The sequence below is a fragment of the Choristoneura fumiferana genome, chromosome 3 (assembly GCF_025370935.1).
Source record: "Choristoneura fumiferana chromosome 3, NRCan_CFum_1, whole genome shotgun sequence".
Classification (NCBI taxonomy): domain Eukaryota; kingdom Metazoa; phylum Arthropoda; class Insecta; order Lepidoptera; family Tortricidae; genus Choristoneura; species Choristoneura fumiferana.
In genome coordinates, this window is record NC_133474.1 from 14,958,462 (window position 1) to 14,972,650 (window position 14,189).

At 36.7% G+C, this 14,189-nt stretch overlaps 1 protein-coding gene across 5 annotated transcripts in view; it reads right to left on the minus strand.

Moving 5' to 3' along the window:
* LOC141426705 (uncharacterized) overlaps positions 1-14,189 on the minus strand; it is a 173,109-nt gene that overhangs the window by 73,536 nt on the left and 85,384 nt on the right. The window lies entirely within an intron of this gene.

Sequence of the window (14,189 nt, forward strand, 5' to 3'; positions counted from 1 at the left end):
CTAGTTTTTGAAACAAAGTAAACTTAAAGCTTGTAAGCTGCTATTTGGTTCGAGATAAAAATGGTGTAGAGAGCTAACAAATCCCATTTTTTTTGCGCCTATTATGAGGTAGATTGGTAGGTACATGTTAAAACAACACAATCCCTCAGCTCAGCCAAGTCTTTCGTCAATACCCTTTGAGAATTAACGTGCAACCGTCGTAAAAAATACGCTTTGTGCTAACACGCGAACGCGTTAAAGATTTACTGCGACAATTTGTTACAAAAAGCCAAACATATTCGATTTAAAACACGCGTTGGAACCTCCCCGTGACACATCAAAGATAATAATATCAATATCGTGGCGGGAGTACTTTCCCTGCCGTCTGCGGCGGGAGGCTGTGGGCGGGGGGGGGGGGGCACCTTCACTTTCGAGCGCCGCGCCGCATCCTGCTCGCTGTTAGGGCTGCCATGTGAAAAACTGACAAGTTTACCAAACTGATTTCCGTAGGAATAAGCTTACGTGGGATAGGTATGCATTTACTAGATTTCTTGTGCTAAAAAGCTATACATTTTATATCTCGCTGTAGTATTAAAGACCAGTGCGAACCAAAAATCTTGATCGAAATCTAAATTAAACATTAATATTCTTACTGTGTTAGGGATACCTCTAGGTTTGGTAACCCTACTTGCGTTGCGATCATATGGCGTTTCTCGCCCACTCCTAAGTGAACAATTTGTTTAGACTCGGTGCCTAACAACCAAATAAATTAACAGCCGGTGAAATTATTAGCACTTGAGGTATCCCATCTTAGACCTCTAGGTTGGTAATGCATCTGCAATTTCTCTGATGTTGCAGGTGTCTATGGGCGGTGGTGATCTCTTAACACCAGGAGACCCACTTGCTCGTTTGCCATCCAGTAGAATAAAAAAAAATTGATTGTCAGTTTGTTGGTAATGTTGAATTTCGGTTCAATACGACGATGTAAACATCTGCATAATAGGTAATCAGTGTGTGGTAAAATTTAATGCTCCGACGTTTAATCACTTGAAAGCTTTACCTAATGGGTTTCACGAATAAACCCTTACTAATATTTTAAATTCGAAAGAGAGTTTGTTTGGTTGTTCTACTTTTACGCCTTGAAAACTGAACCAATTGCCATTTAATTTTGCATACATCATATTATAAGACCAGAATTAACAACAAGGTACCTCGCATTTAATGAAAATAGAGGATACTTTTTAGGTATCCAGAAAAAAATAGTTATTCCCGAGAGCATGCGATAAACGAAATTTTAGTAGACGAAATTGCGAGTAACAAATAAATTGAAAATTAAACTCATGTTTTATTTTCCACCCATTAAGATAATCCAATGTTTCTTGTACATACAAAATTTAAATAAATGAAAATTAAAGTAACTTGTAATTTATACTTTGCTGTCGTTTTCAATTTCACGATAAGAGCACTTTTACGCCTTCCAAGATAAACCAATTACGTACAGCGTAAATGTTCACACCATTATAATTATAAACAAAACTCATGAGCAATATGGTAAAATATTTTCAATTAAGCACAATAGCCGTTTCGTAGCTTTCACCGAATCGTAGGTTTTATAACGGGCATCGGATTACAAAGAGCTTTGTAGGCAGCACCACGTACAATAACAGCTGGTCAGCGAAAAGCCGACATCGCTCCATTATGGAAATTGACTGACGTTCTCGTACGCAGGAGGGGGGAGCAGACTATGGCTAGACCTGACCTGTGCTACAAGCGGGAGACCTATTCACACATTTTATTGAACCATAACTGCTTCCACGAATATTCAATATACAGAATAAACGTATCAATAAGCCAGTCATGGTTGTGATTTATAAATATACTTCGGGAATTTTGCGTTCAAGAACCATCATGTTCTGTCTTTCTTTCTTTTAAGCAAAAGATTTAAAATTTTGAAGTTAGCGATTTGTAGAGTCCAACCACAACATTGCGCAATTGAAAACATTTCCTTCTAAGTTAAACGTACGAGTGCCCGTCACTGTCCCAATGGTTGGCATCTATATTCTTATGTCATTACATTAGCAATAGAGATGAGATGAATGTCGTCTATAAGGCATTAGCGTGACGAGCACTCGAACGTTTACCTAGTTCACTATTGTTAACGTTGCTTGTTCATTCTGCCGACTAAAATGGCATTCCTAGTAACAATGCAAAGGCTCTTATTTTGAAATGATCGGTAACGCGCCAATCGCTAAGCTCGGCCTGACCGTTCGCTAAAACTAATTTGAAGGTAATAAGGGGTTTTACGACGATTGGGAGTTTAATGAAAAACGTGCGACCATTTGGGCCGTATTAGGAAAGTACATCAACATCAATGATGGTGACTATAATGCGCTTATTTGATAAATAAAGCACTTTGAATTTAGTTAGTAAACTTGTACCTGGGGAATTAGTAATTCTACTACATAGTTACTATAAATTTGAAGCTTTAGTGGAATTATATTTTTTGATCCCTTCTGTATTTAGTATGACACTGTGAAAATTGAGTTTGATAATTAACAATGATATTTAATTATATAATAACAAGAGTTAAACACCAGCAATGAGCACAATGTCATGGGTACCATTTCTAAATTTAATTGCTTCTTTTTCATTTAATGTGAATATTTTGTATAATTTCTTATTAACTACATAACAGTACTACATAAAACACAGCACAAGTTACTACATACAAGTAAATCATAACAATTCAAGAGTTAAGTTAAATGATATCCTCAAAATGACTTCCGATATTAAGTAGTTTTATGCAATTATTTATCATTTTGTAAACTCCTCTAGCATTGTACTTTTCACCGTGATTGTATTGTAATGCATACTATAACTGCTTTTAGGACCGCATGGATCAGCTTTATCTACATGTATTACCACACTTTTGTGATTAAGGAAGTGGCCGCTAAATCAAAACACGCCCTAAAAATATGCCGGGCGTGGTTTCAAGTTATTATGCGGATTACTTCGAAACACTTTTGGGGCAAAATTTTATTGAGGCATGTTGATATACGACTATATTATAGCCGTAATATCAATTTTCGGTGAACATATTATTACATGTTTAGGCGCCTTTATACCTTATTTACATGATGATACATACAGTTTTTGGTAAGGTTATTTTTCTCAGTCCGCTTAAGCTATTCAATTCAAGTAAGTAACGAGTACTGATTGGGATTAAGAAAACCTTAATATAGCAAAGTTTTATTGAGTTTCAAAATAAACGAAATCTTAATTTCAATTTAGATAACTTTATTACGCACCATAACAGGTTGGGAAAAATCTGATTGTAAATAGTACGTACATTTTAAAAACCGGCCAAGAGCGTGTCGGACACGCCTTAGACAGGGTTCCGTAGCCGTTACGAACAAACAAGTAATATTTTTCTAAGGATTTCCTACTTTGTACGGAATCTTCCAAGTTTAGGTATAAATATTTATATTATACCTTAGGCTGTTATTTACTCTTATACTACTAATATTTAATTCTCAAGCAAACTTAGCCGTTATAGTTTTCCTTTTAAATTTAACATACTTACTTACTACCACACAATACAGGACAAGAAAAAAAAACACCCCTACTTTACGTCTATGAGAGATACACTAAAAATTTTTTTCCAATTTTCTTTCTAGCACCAATAGTCTCTGAGCAAAGCCGCGAATGGACAACAGACATAGCGAAACTATAAGGGTTCCTTAAATTTTTGCTATTTTGGCTACGGAACCCTAACAAACGTCTATTTACTGATCTGCGACTTTATTTAATATTAAACCTTTTCAAAAATCTTCAAAGAATAAGAAACAAGCTTGAAGAGAGGCAACCATTTTAGATCCTAAACAAATCGACGGAGCCCGTCAGGATGAGAATACTTACGTTTTTATTGCCCTTTTCCTCGCCATGCAAATAAAATTTTCTTTCGATTACGAAGATTTGATGAGGTATCTTTTAAGATGTCTGTATCGTATTTATCTATTTTCAACATCCAACGTTTCGCAGCAAATAAGTAAAATGTTTTTACCTTTAAATTTTCGTTTCGGTCACAATTATTTTCGTTTCCTTGTTTCTGACCATAATGTCACAAAATTATTTATGTCTTCTAAGAAAAAAAAAAACGTGGTGCCATATTTGTCATTTTCAGTGTAAATAATATTTAACGAGACGACGACATCGACGAGTCTTTTTAAGGCATACGAGTACAATAACTTTTTATTGTACACCACAACATAAGTAAGTAAAATTAAATTGTATCGGGTCCATTTTGTTTAGTTATTTCTTTGTTTAACGAGAGAAAAATTAAAAATGCCACTATTTCTCATACAAAAAACTCTACTCCGTCAATTTTTTCGGGGACAATAACAAGATAACGAAAAGAATTTTGACCCAATTACTACTTAATGTACAGTAAAAGAGTAAGCTGCTGACAGGTTTCGAAGGAACTCTATTATATTTTAATAATTTTCCATTGAAATAAAAAGAACAGGCCAGAAAATGATTTGCCATTTTGGTCAGCAAATGCCCCAAATTGCTTAGTAGTGTGGCGGCTACGACACAATATTGAATCCTAAGCAAATTGTTGGAACGGGCCCGGAGCGAGCATTATTTTCTTTTATTGCAGAATTGCTTCAGAACATTTTGTTAGGGCACTTTTATTTCTTGGGAAGCGACAATTTGTGATGTGTCCACGTTTCTCAAGGGACTGAGAATTGTTGTTTTTGTTTTGTACAAAACTCATGACAAGTAACATAGTGCGCAGCTTTCGTTCGGTATGGGGCAGACAGAAGGTTGAATCCCACAGTTGCAATAAGATTTATAGTTTTACTATTATTATCTACATATATAAATTTGTAACATTTCGGGGACTAAAGCCTAAAATAAGACAACAACTAATACTTGCTTTCATTTGGTTTCGAAACACTGAACTTGGAAATAAATGATCATAAAGGTTTTCATTTCTTTATCTACTTACAGGTGTCCCGTAAGTATACGACAAACTTAAATGGGAGATAGGTGGGCAGGTCATCTACACTATATCTATTTATACTATTCGATGTTATTAATTAATTTAATAATAATAATAATTTCTTCCTAACGTGTTTTTTCTGTGTATCGAATATGTGTAAATCTCTCTCTCTCTCTCTCTCTCTCTCTCTCTCTCTCTCTCTCTTACACACGCACTACGATTACAAGTTGTAATATTCGGAATTGATTATTTTCTGCGTTAATTTTTATTGAAAAATAATCTTGATTAGTTGTGTTATCAGGGTTTACTAATGTTTCGGCGAATAACGTTTGGCAACCTGTTTCATTTCGCAACTTTTTATTTCCCACCTGTTTAATATTTCTGAAACTGTAAATATTTCAGGATTTTTATAAAACTAACCTAACCTAAAGGGTTCTACACGATGGCCCTGAAATAAATCCTGAAATATTTACAGTTTTAGAGTTTGCGAAATGAAACAGGTTGCCAAACGTTACGTTGCGGAAGGGCAGTACTCGGTGTTATCAGATACAAAATATCATTTTGAAAAAACTATTGCCATTTTTTTCAATTTAGGTTTTGCCTCTTCTTCTAAAATTTGGTCAAGATGCACAAAACAATAAGTACCAACCTACACTAAAAAACGCGATAAGTCAGTATTACCACTTTATCTAAGTTGACGCGCGAACTGGATCAGAATGCACTGGTTTAATTCAGCAGCTATGCAAAATCAAATAAATAAAAAACCTGACTTCACACGTTTTAATTAAAAAAACTCATTTACATTTTAAGCCAATCTTACGGTAAGATTGAATTCTAATGTAATTGAGCATACATTTTTTTTTAAAGAAAAACACTATGCACATTTTTTTTCTTGTTAATGTTTTTTTGATTAGATTACTTATCATTCTTGTATGTCCATTAAATGGAAATGTTTTAAGCTAGTAAGCTAAACAGTGGTCAAATAAAATAAAATAAACTGCAATAGTTTTTTCAAAATGCTTTTTTGCATCTGATACACAACTATTCAAGATTATTTTTCAATTAAAATCTCGATGTTCTAGAATGCATGGAGATAATTAGGTACAGTACTATGGGATCTATTATTAATGAGCAGGTAAATTTAGTATCATATCTCCCTTGCTACGGCTTGGATCTAATTTCAGCAATAGCAGTTAATAAAATACACCTTGACAGTAAATAAATATAAATTCAAGGTAGCTTTATGTGACGATTAAAATTTATTAATATTTTGTGGGTAGTTTTGTTTTGTTTGAGAAAAAATATAGGTAGGTATACTTAGGGAGTAACAAAACGGTTGTTGTGGTTTGTTAGTCTAACATCTGGTAGCATGGTGTACGGTTGTGTTTTTCTGAAGATGAGCTCTGGTTGAGTTCGAAACGCGTCAGTGTAGTGTGGTTGGTGGTGGTGATAGATGGGGTTGTGTGATTTGTGTGTGTTCTTACAGTGTGGAGGTGGAGGAACTGCGTGAACACGCATATTTTGAATAAACTTGGCTATCATACGTGCGCGGGTGAGCAAAGAAATTCTTTAAGTTCATTGATATGGAGCTCCGCAAAGTACCTAACGCCTGATTCAATTAATAATAAAAATAAACGTTATAAAACAATTAATTCCGAATATCACAACATGAAATCTTAGTGCGGGTATACATTTATCAAAAAATCATAAAAATTGAAATTTCTAGAAAACGGTGAGACTTACGAAGGTCATTTTTTATAATTGGTAGATGACCTCCCCACCTATCTCCTACTCTATCTCCCATTTAGGTAAGTTTTTCGTACTACTAACGGGCCACCCTGTATATACGGATAAAAGATTACGCTTATATACTGAAAACATATCCAGTTCAATTTGTGGCTTGCTTAAATACAGGGATGTACGGCCGTCAGGCAGTTCCGAGCTGGTTGTAAAACGGAGCATAGCCCAAGCCCAATTCGTGTTTGACCAACTCCATCAGTACCTATTGTTTTATCGCGGTACACCTCACGACCAGCTACGCCAATTGGTTTCTAGTTCAATCTAAAAGTTATATTTTTCATTTCCAGTTCAATAAATGGCAATCAGCGCGGGTGTGGCTGTGTTTCCCAATGTAGTTCCCGCATATGCCGCAAGTACCTAAATATGCGCATATTGCTACTGCCGGCGTGTGTAAAAGAAAGCAATGTCGCTTTTACATCGATCTCGAGTGCTCTAAGGGCGGCGTGAAACCCCGCATACTCGCTGACTTGAGTGGGTACAGTCGATATCAAAAGAGAAGGTACCATTACAGAATGCTGGTAGAAAATAGGCTTTTATATAAGTATGGTATTTTAACAGAGCACAGGGATAGTCAAAGTCAAATTAATTTTATTCAATTTAGGCTATACTATTTCCCAGGGCATTTTTGACAAACATCTCCATGCTCTGATTTTGCAAAGGAGTTTTGTCAGACTATCCCAGCCATTTGCTGAAATATTTCAGGTTAATTTTAAATCCATAGTTACCCGGCAGTTAAAATTTGTTAACTATTCAGTGTCAGTGCAATTGTTTTAGAGGCAAGATTACAGAAATCTTTCGCAGATTCCGCCTGAAGCGACTCGCCGTTGATCTCTGATGTTAATAGGTAGCAAACACTGTGATAATTATGCAGACGCGCGGCTTACTGCACTCCACGCCGCTCGCAGAGCATACATTAATTTATCACGGGAATATAGATTTTTGAATCAAGTTTTTCCACTTACATATACGATGACTGATATCAAAACTGATCAATATAAAATAAAATAATACACTTTTTCTTTGAGCAAAAATTTCGTGTAAAAATTTAAGAAATACCAAAACAAACAGTTTTTTGTTTTGTAATACCTAGTAATGTTGCGTCTACATAATTAAAAACTTGGCAGTCCGTTTTCACACCAGCACTTTCCATATGTTATTTATTTTATGATCTACACTACACCTAATCTCAGGCTTTGAATAGTAATTTTAGACCACCACCGGGCCCGACCATCACGTGGCTCTCTAGTCAATCAGTGTTGTCATTTCATTCACGGGTGCTGAGCGCCCACATGACACCTACCACCCACCAGTATGTATACTTTAAAAGGCGTTTGAGGGTGATGTTCCTACGAGTACAAAAGCCTACGATAATAAATTACATACGTACAAAATATTATTAACCTAATCTTTCTTAAAAACAAAGGAACAGCACTCAGGTAAAAAAAGTACCTAACGAAAATTTATACTCAAAATAATTTTTCAGTCACACTGCTTATCTGTAAATGTCTTAATTTTACAAGCAACGAATTTAAATTTTTTTGAATGATAATTTTGGTGCCTATTACCATGCAAGCAGATCTTTCAAGTTTTCGACGTATGTATCTGAATATCGAAAAAGTATAGATAGTAGAAAAATATTAGTGAATAAAAACAAACGCATGATTTTCAGAGTGCTCGCGGTGTAGGGTTCTTCTGTGGAGAGGCGGTGGCTTTGATCGGCCGCGGTAATGGGGCTGGCGGACCACATTCGCGGAAACTTTCACGGGACACTGACCCACTTCTAAACAGTCACATAAGTTGCGTATCTGCAGGACTTTCTTAAAGATAATTATGACAGGAGCGGGACCCTATTCTTAATTGGCGACTAAGTAGCTGTCGTGTGACATGTTGAAGTTTCGGTTGAGTGATTTTATTAAGTTCAACGTTTCCAGGAAACCTCGTTTCATATTTTGCACATTACAATTATTAAATTTAAAACAATCCAAGTAAAATCGAGGACGAAGTAATAAAATAAATATTATATATATTTATCTTTGAGTACCTAACCTAAGAGATAGTTATTTAGTCGATTTTTTTAAATTTAGCGGTCCGAACGTTGTTTTAATAAGATTAAGATTTTGTAGAACCAATAAAATTCTTCAATTAATAAGAGGGCAGGACTTAATGTAATGGACTTAGCCAAGCTGCTTTAATGGGCCTAAATTATTCTTTCCTAGAATAATGGTGCGCAATTCATTACCGAATTAGCATAAAGGAGGTTTTGTTTTAACATAAAGGATACTTCACATCAGTGTCTATTGTGCTGTTCATGCTGCATTCAAACACATTGTTGTTGTGAGGAGTGTGCATATTTAATGCAGGCTGACCTGTAGTGGGGCGAAGGTGAGACCCTTTGTGAAGAGGCCAATCAAAGTTATGAGCTATTTCCTTACCACGTAAAGGCAAGATACTGATTTATGACGGCCGCGGTCGCTCGTAAATAATAACCTTACAATGGCGGCCGCACGATTGGTACTCTCTTCGCTCTTTGTACATAATACTGGACCTTTGCTACGACTAGCATAAAAGGTGTTTACTATTATGTGCTCTGCCGTATCGACTTTTCTCTGACGTAAGTTGTGAGCGACTCATATTTTAATAGCGCATTTTGTTTGAGTCAAAGCTCTTTGTGTTTCCATTCGAAGGCAACGTAACAATATCCAAATCTACATAAAATGATTTGACGAGATTTTTTTTAGCAAATAAATAAAGGACAGTAATCACAGAGGTACTGTTTTATCCATTCTTTAACAACCAGAGATGTTGCATGGTAGATACGTGACTCATAACCACGTTATTATCGATCCAATCGAATGACAACCACAAACTCATATTTTATCGTATTGAATAAACAAGGAACCTTATTTTTGGAAATTAGGTTATATCGGAGTCCTTGTACGGGCCTCGCGCCGTGATGAAATCAAATATCACGCTCCCAACGGAACATTATATGTCCCCCTTCTATTGGCCTATTTGCAATACTACGTCACAACAATAGCATAGTAGATAGACACCCTGTACTATACACGTGGCATGAAACGCACATCATCACGTATGAACCAACTATGTTTTTAACCCCATCACAAAAAGAGGGGTGTTATAAGTTTGACCGCTATGTGTGTCTGTCTGTCTGTGGAACCGTAGCTCTTAAACGGGTAGACCGATTTGAATGCGGTTTTTTATTTGAAAGCAGGTTTTCTAGCGATGGTTCTTAGATATGTTTCATCAAAAGTGGTTCAGTCGTTTTTGAGATATTGAACTTGATTTGAAATGACAAAGTCGGGGGTTTTCCAACTTTTTGTTGGTTAGGTTATATCCAATTACACAGCACACACTTTTAATACACTGGGAGTAAAACAATGTGTTCTACAACTACGAGTATTTCATAGTAAATTGTATCTTAAGGGCGGTAAATAAGGAATTACGAACGAGAGTCTATTAGAAGCCCGAAGTCGAAGACTGAGGGCTTTAACGAGTTGATGTTCGTAATTCTAGTACCGCCCGTGCGACATACAATGTTTTTCATCACATTTGCGAGTAAAATTATATATTTGTAAAAGAAAAACTATTTTTTTTTTTAAATTGCTGATACCGCTGACTTCGCTCTTGGCAGTGCCAGCTCAGCATGTGCATGGCGTGCGTGTGCAGCGCGCGCACGGAGCAGCAGCACACCATGCAGTAACACACTCATTTACCGACCTTGGGCTTCATGACATGAAAATTAGTACGTGCCATGACTCATTTACCGACCACGGGTTTCATGACAAGCACTTAAGGTCGAGGGTTTTATTAGGGGGGTTGCAACCAAGCTAGCCTGCATGTTACGACACTGTTTACGAGCAAGTGTGATGAAAATATTATTAACATCTTGCTCAATTTTTATAACATTTCTGTGATACAATTTACTCCTATCACTGGAACGAGTATCGACCAATCGCTCATTAACTATATCCAATGGTACAAGTATGGTGGCTCTTTTTGTACAATCCATACTTAATGTGTGTAACGGAGCGACGGATCGACGTGATTTTAGCATAGAGATAATTTATAGGCCCGAGAGTCACGTAGGCTACTTTTTATCCCGGAAAAATGCACAGTTCCCGAGGGAAAAGCGCGCGATAACCGAATACCACGCGGGCGGAGCCGCGGACAAAAGCTAGTTTCATAATATATTCTGTTGGTACTGTTTAATATACTCTGTGTAGTGCGGCGTCGACCTCGCTTGCGCGGCGCCTTCATTTCGTATTAAAATATTTCTCCATCATTCCCTAGACGATTGACACTATGATTCTCGGCGTATATCCTTTATTTAGCCTTTCATGAGCACCTTACTCATAAGCTCGCGCATTCAGTAGAAATGCTTGGTTATTACGGCGAAAAACAGTGGATTTTTGCACAAACAAGAAAAGAACAACAGAGCAAAAATATATCAGATTTTTCTTTACACCTATTTCAAAGTAATGTTTTTAATAATATTAGACACTAGAGACTAGATTACAATGCACTGCGTTTAGCTACTTGGGGGCGGTTAAATTTAAAAGTGTACCAAAGCTCCACAAAAACCTCTGTTCTGTTATCTGCGAACACTGTTTTGCACAGCCAGATAATCTTCCACACGACCAATACTAATTGATGGTAAATATGTATTGTACTATCTATTTCCTAAAGAAAAGTGAACAAATATAATGTTTACATACTTTCCTCGCAGCCTCGCTATTCTAAATAGAGCACAATAATAATAAATAGCAACCACCCACAGGCGGCGTCAAGAATAATAGAGGAGCTTTTAAGTGGGCTTTCCAGAAAACTGTCATCAGAAGTTGGGAATAGTAAGTAAGAAACAAATAAAGTTAGTGGAGTGGGAAGCAATGTTACAGCTAACAATTTAAAGTTAGTCCAGGCCAGGTGAGTGCTGGGTTAGGGTGAAGGCCAGTGACGTAGATAGTAGAGGGGGTAACCGGCAAAGAGGGGGCAAACTCGCAGCATTGATACATAAACTTGCTCGAACTAACTTAACTGAGCGTGGTAACCACGAGGAGGTTTCCGTAATGTATATTTCGCCACCTATAAAGCGAGAATTAGTGCGTTTATGTAATAAAGTATGGATAAAGTAGCGCAGGTTGTGGTTGTCGTTTTCCATACTATACATGTAACGTTTATTTTGTTTATATTTTGTATGTAGGGAAGGGAGCAAGGGAGTGATCTCTAGAACTGCGGAACCGATTTGGAAATTTATTTTCCTGATTGGTGATATTATAGGCTTATAAAGCGTACTGGATCAACACCTAGCAGTGTTAACAGAGTGGCCGTACAGACAGATTATGGCAATTATTAGTTTTCGCAGAGTAACAGAATTAATGGGGTTTGTGAAAACTACTACATAGGTTAAAAAATAAATCAGTATGCCGAAGTTTTTACCAAAAACTGTGTTCTTTGGGTACCACAATTGTCATACTTACCTAAATGTTTAAGAAACAAGAATCTTAATTTATTTCAATTTGCCTTCGCTTTTGTAAATTGGATTATGCGTTAAAAATAATATAGCTATTTTCCTCTTATTTTTTACATTATTTGAAATTAAATGGTGATATGAAAAGACATTTTAAGTTATGATGTGAAAAAAAAATTACAATAATTCTAATTAAAATAATTTTTTAATGTTTTGAAAAAACATTTGAAGATTTGTATACAAATTGAAATCAATTTAGATATTAAAATGCTGCAATAATATATTCAAGATACGAATCCGCATCGCTTCATTACGACTTCAAAACGATCTTGAAATAAATCGTGGTGAGAATCGCAAATACTGCCAAGCCGATTTGGAAACGGATTCGGCTACGTAAGTTAATTTAGAGATGGCAAAAAAATATTTTGACTTTAGAAAATACTTTAGGAGAGTTAATGCATAACTTCTACTGAAGTTAAATTGTTCGTGCCCGCCTAAATAAGTTAAGTAACGAGAACATACTTACAACTACACCTACACTGCAGTCTCATTTCTAGTATCCATTTAGAACGCTGAAGCAAGTAACTTTCCTGACTAAGACTGTTTAACCATTTCAGCTTGTCACTGTCCACTTGAAAATTTCTTATCGTCGAAAGTCCGACTGACTATATTATTCACAAAAGTTTTAGACACATTAGAAACATTTTAGAGCCCACCGACCGCGCATGTAATGTGCGAGTGTTTCTCAACGTCGTAAAACGCAACCTGAGTAATAGAATTTGTATCACGGGCGAGACGAGCCCGTGGAGACCGGCATTAAAAATATTAAAATAAGTAATTGGTCCATCAGGCTTGCACCTGACGCCCGAGGCGGGGCCTTTGGCGGGCCTTGCGCGGCCGCGCCGCACTTTGTGATAATGGCAATTGTGTGATCGGTCGGAGAATTTACATTCTTTTCACTTTTTCGATAGGCGTCAATGTGGATGTTCCGGCTAGAAATTTAGACTAATATAGTGTTAGTGCTATATGGGTGAAGACCAAAAAGTTGCACACCGTTAAAGCTGTGTTAGCTGGTAGTTATAATTTCCATTAACTTTTTCCATTGTGACACAAAAATGATCCATACAAATGTATGATAAATTTTCGTGTCACACATATTTCAACATTAAAATATCGGCCTTTAAGGAGCGGCCACACCGCTGCTTAAAAACCGGTGACGGTACGGAATCGCAGTGACGTGCCGTAAACATCACGACTTTTGGTAGAGAGCATGCGGTAAAGTTTTGACGTTTACGGCACATCACTGCGATTCCGCACCGTTTGCGTATTTTAAGCAGCGATGTGGAAAGCATGCAAAAAAAAAAACGGTGCGCATACGATGCGTCACTGCGATTCCGTACTGTCGCCGTTTTTTAAGCAGCGGTGTGGCCGCTCCTCGCTCGTAGTAACACATTCATTGGACAAAGCATTTTAAGAAAAAAAAGGTCTGGCTGTAATAGGTATAGCTACTATATACCTAATTGTGTGTGTGTAGATAAAACAAAAGACAAAACGCCGAGATAATATTACTTATCCTATAACCCACTTTCTCCGTAAAGGTCTATTTTTTCTCACCCAAAATAACATGCCCCAGGAGTCCACAAAAATGTAATCATAAAAGGCGTTAACCAAGAGTTCTGTACGCCAATTACGCTAAGTGCTAACTCATGTAGGCTTCTGAGCTCGTCTGGAGCGCGCTAACAATTTGTGAAACACTTTTGTGGGACATTTAGTCCTTGACGTTCTGAATCTTTGAGCGTGTGACGATTGTTACATATCGATTGGCTTTTTGTCGAAATATTACGAGTATTACGTGTCACAGAAAGTGAGAGCACATTTTGATGTTCAGGCATCACGTCGCATAATGTATTAATATAG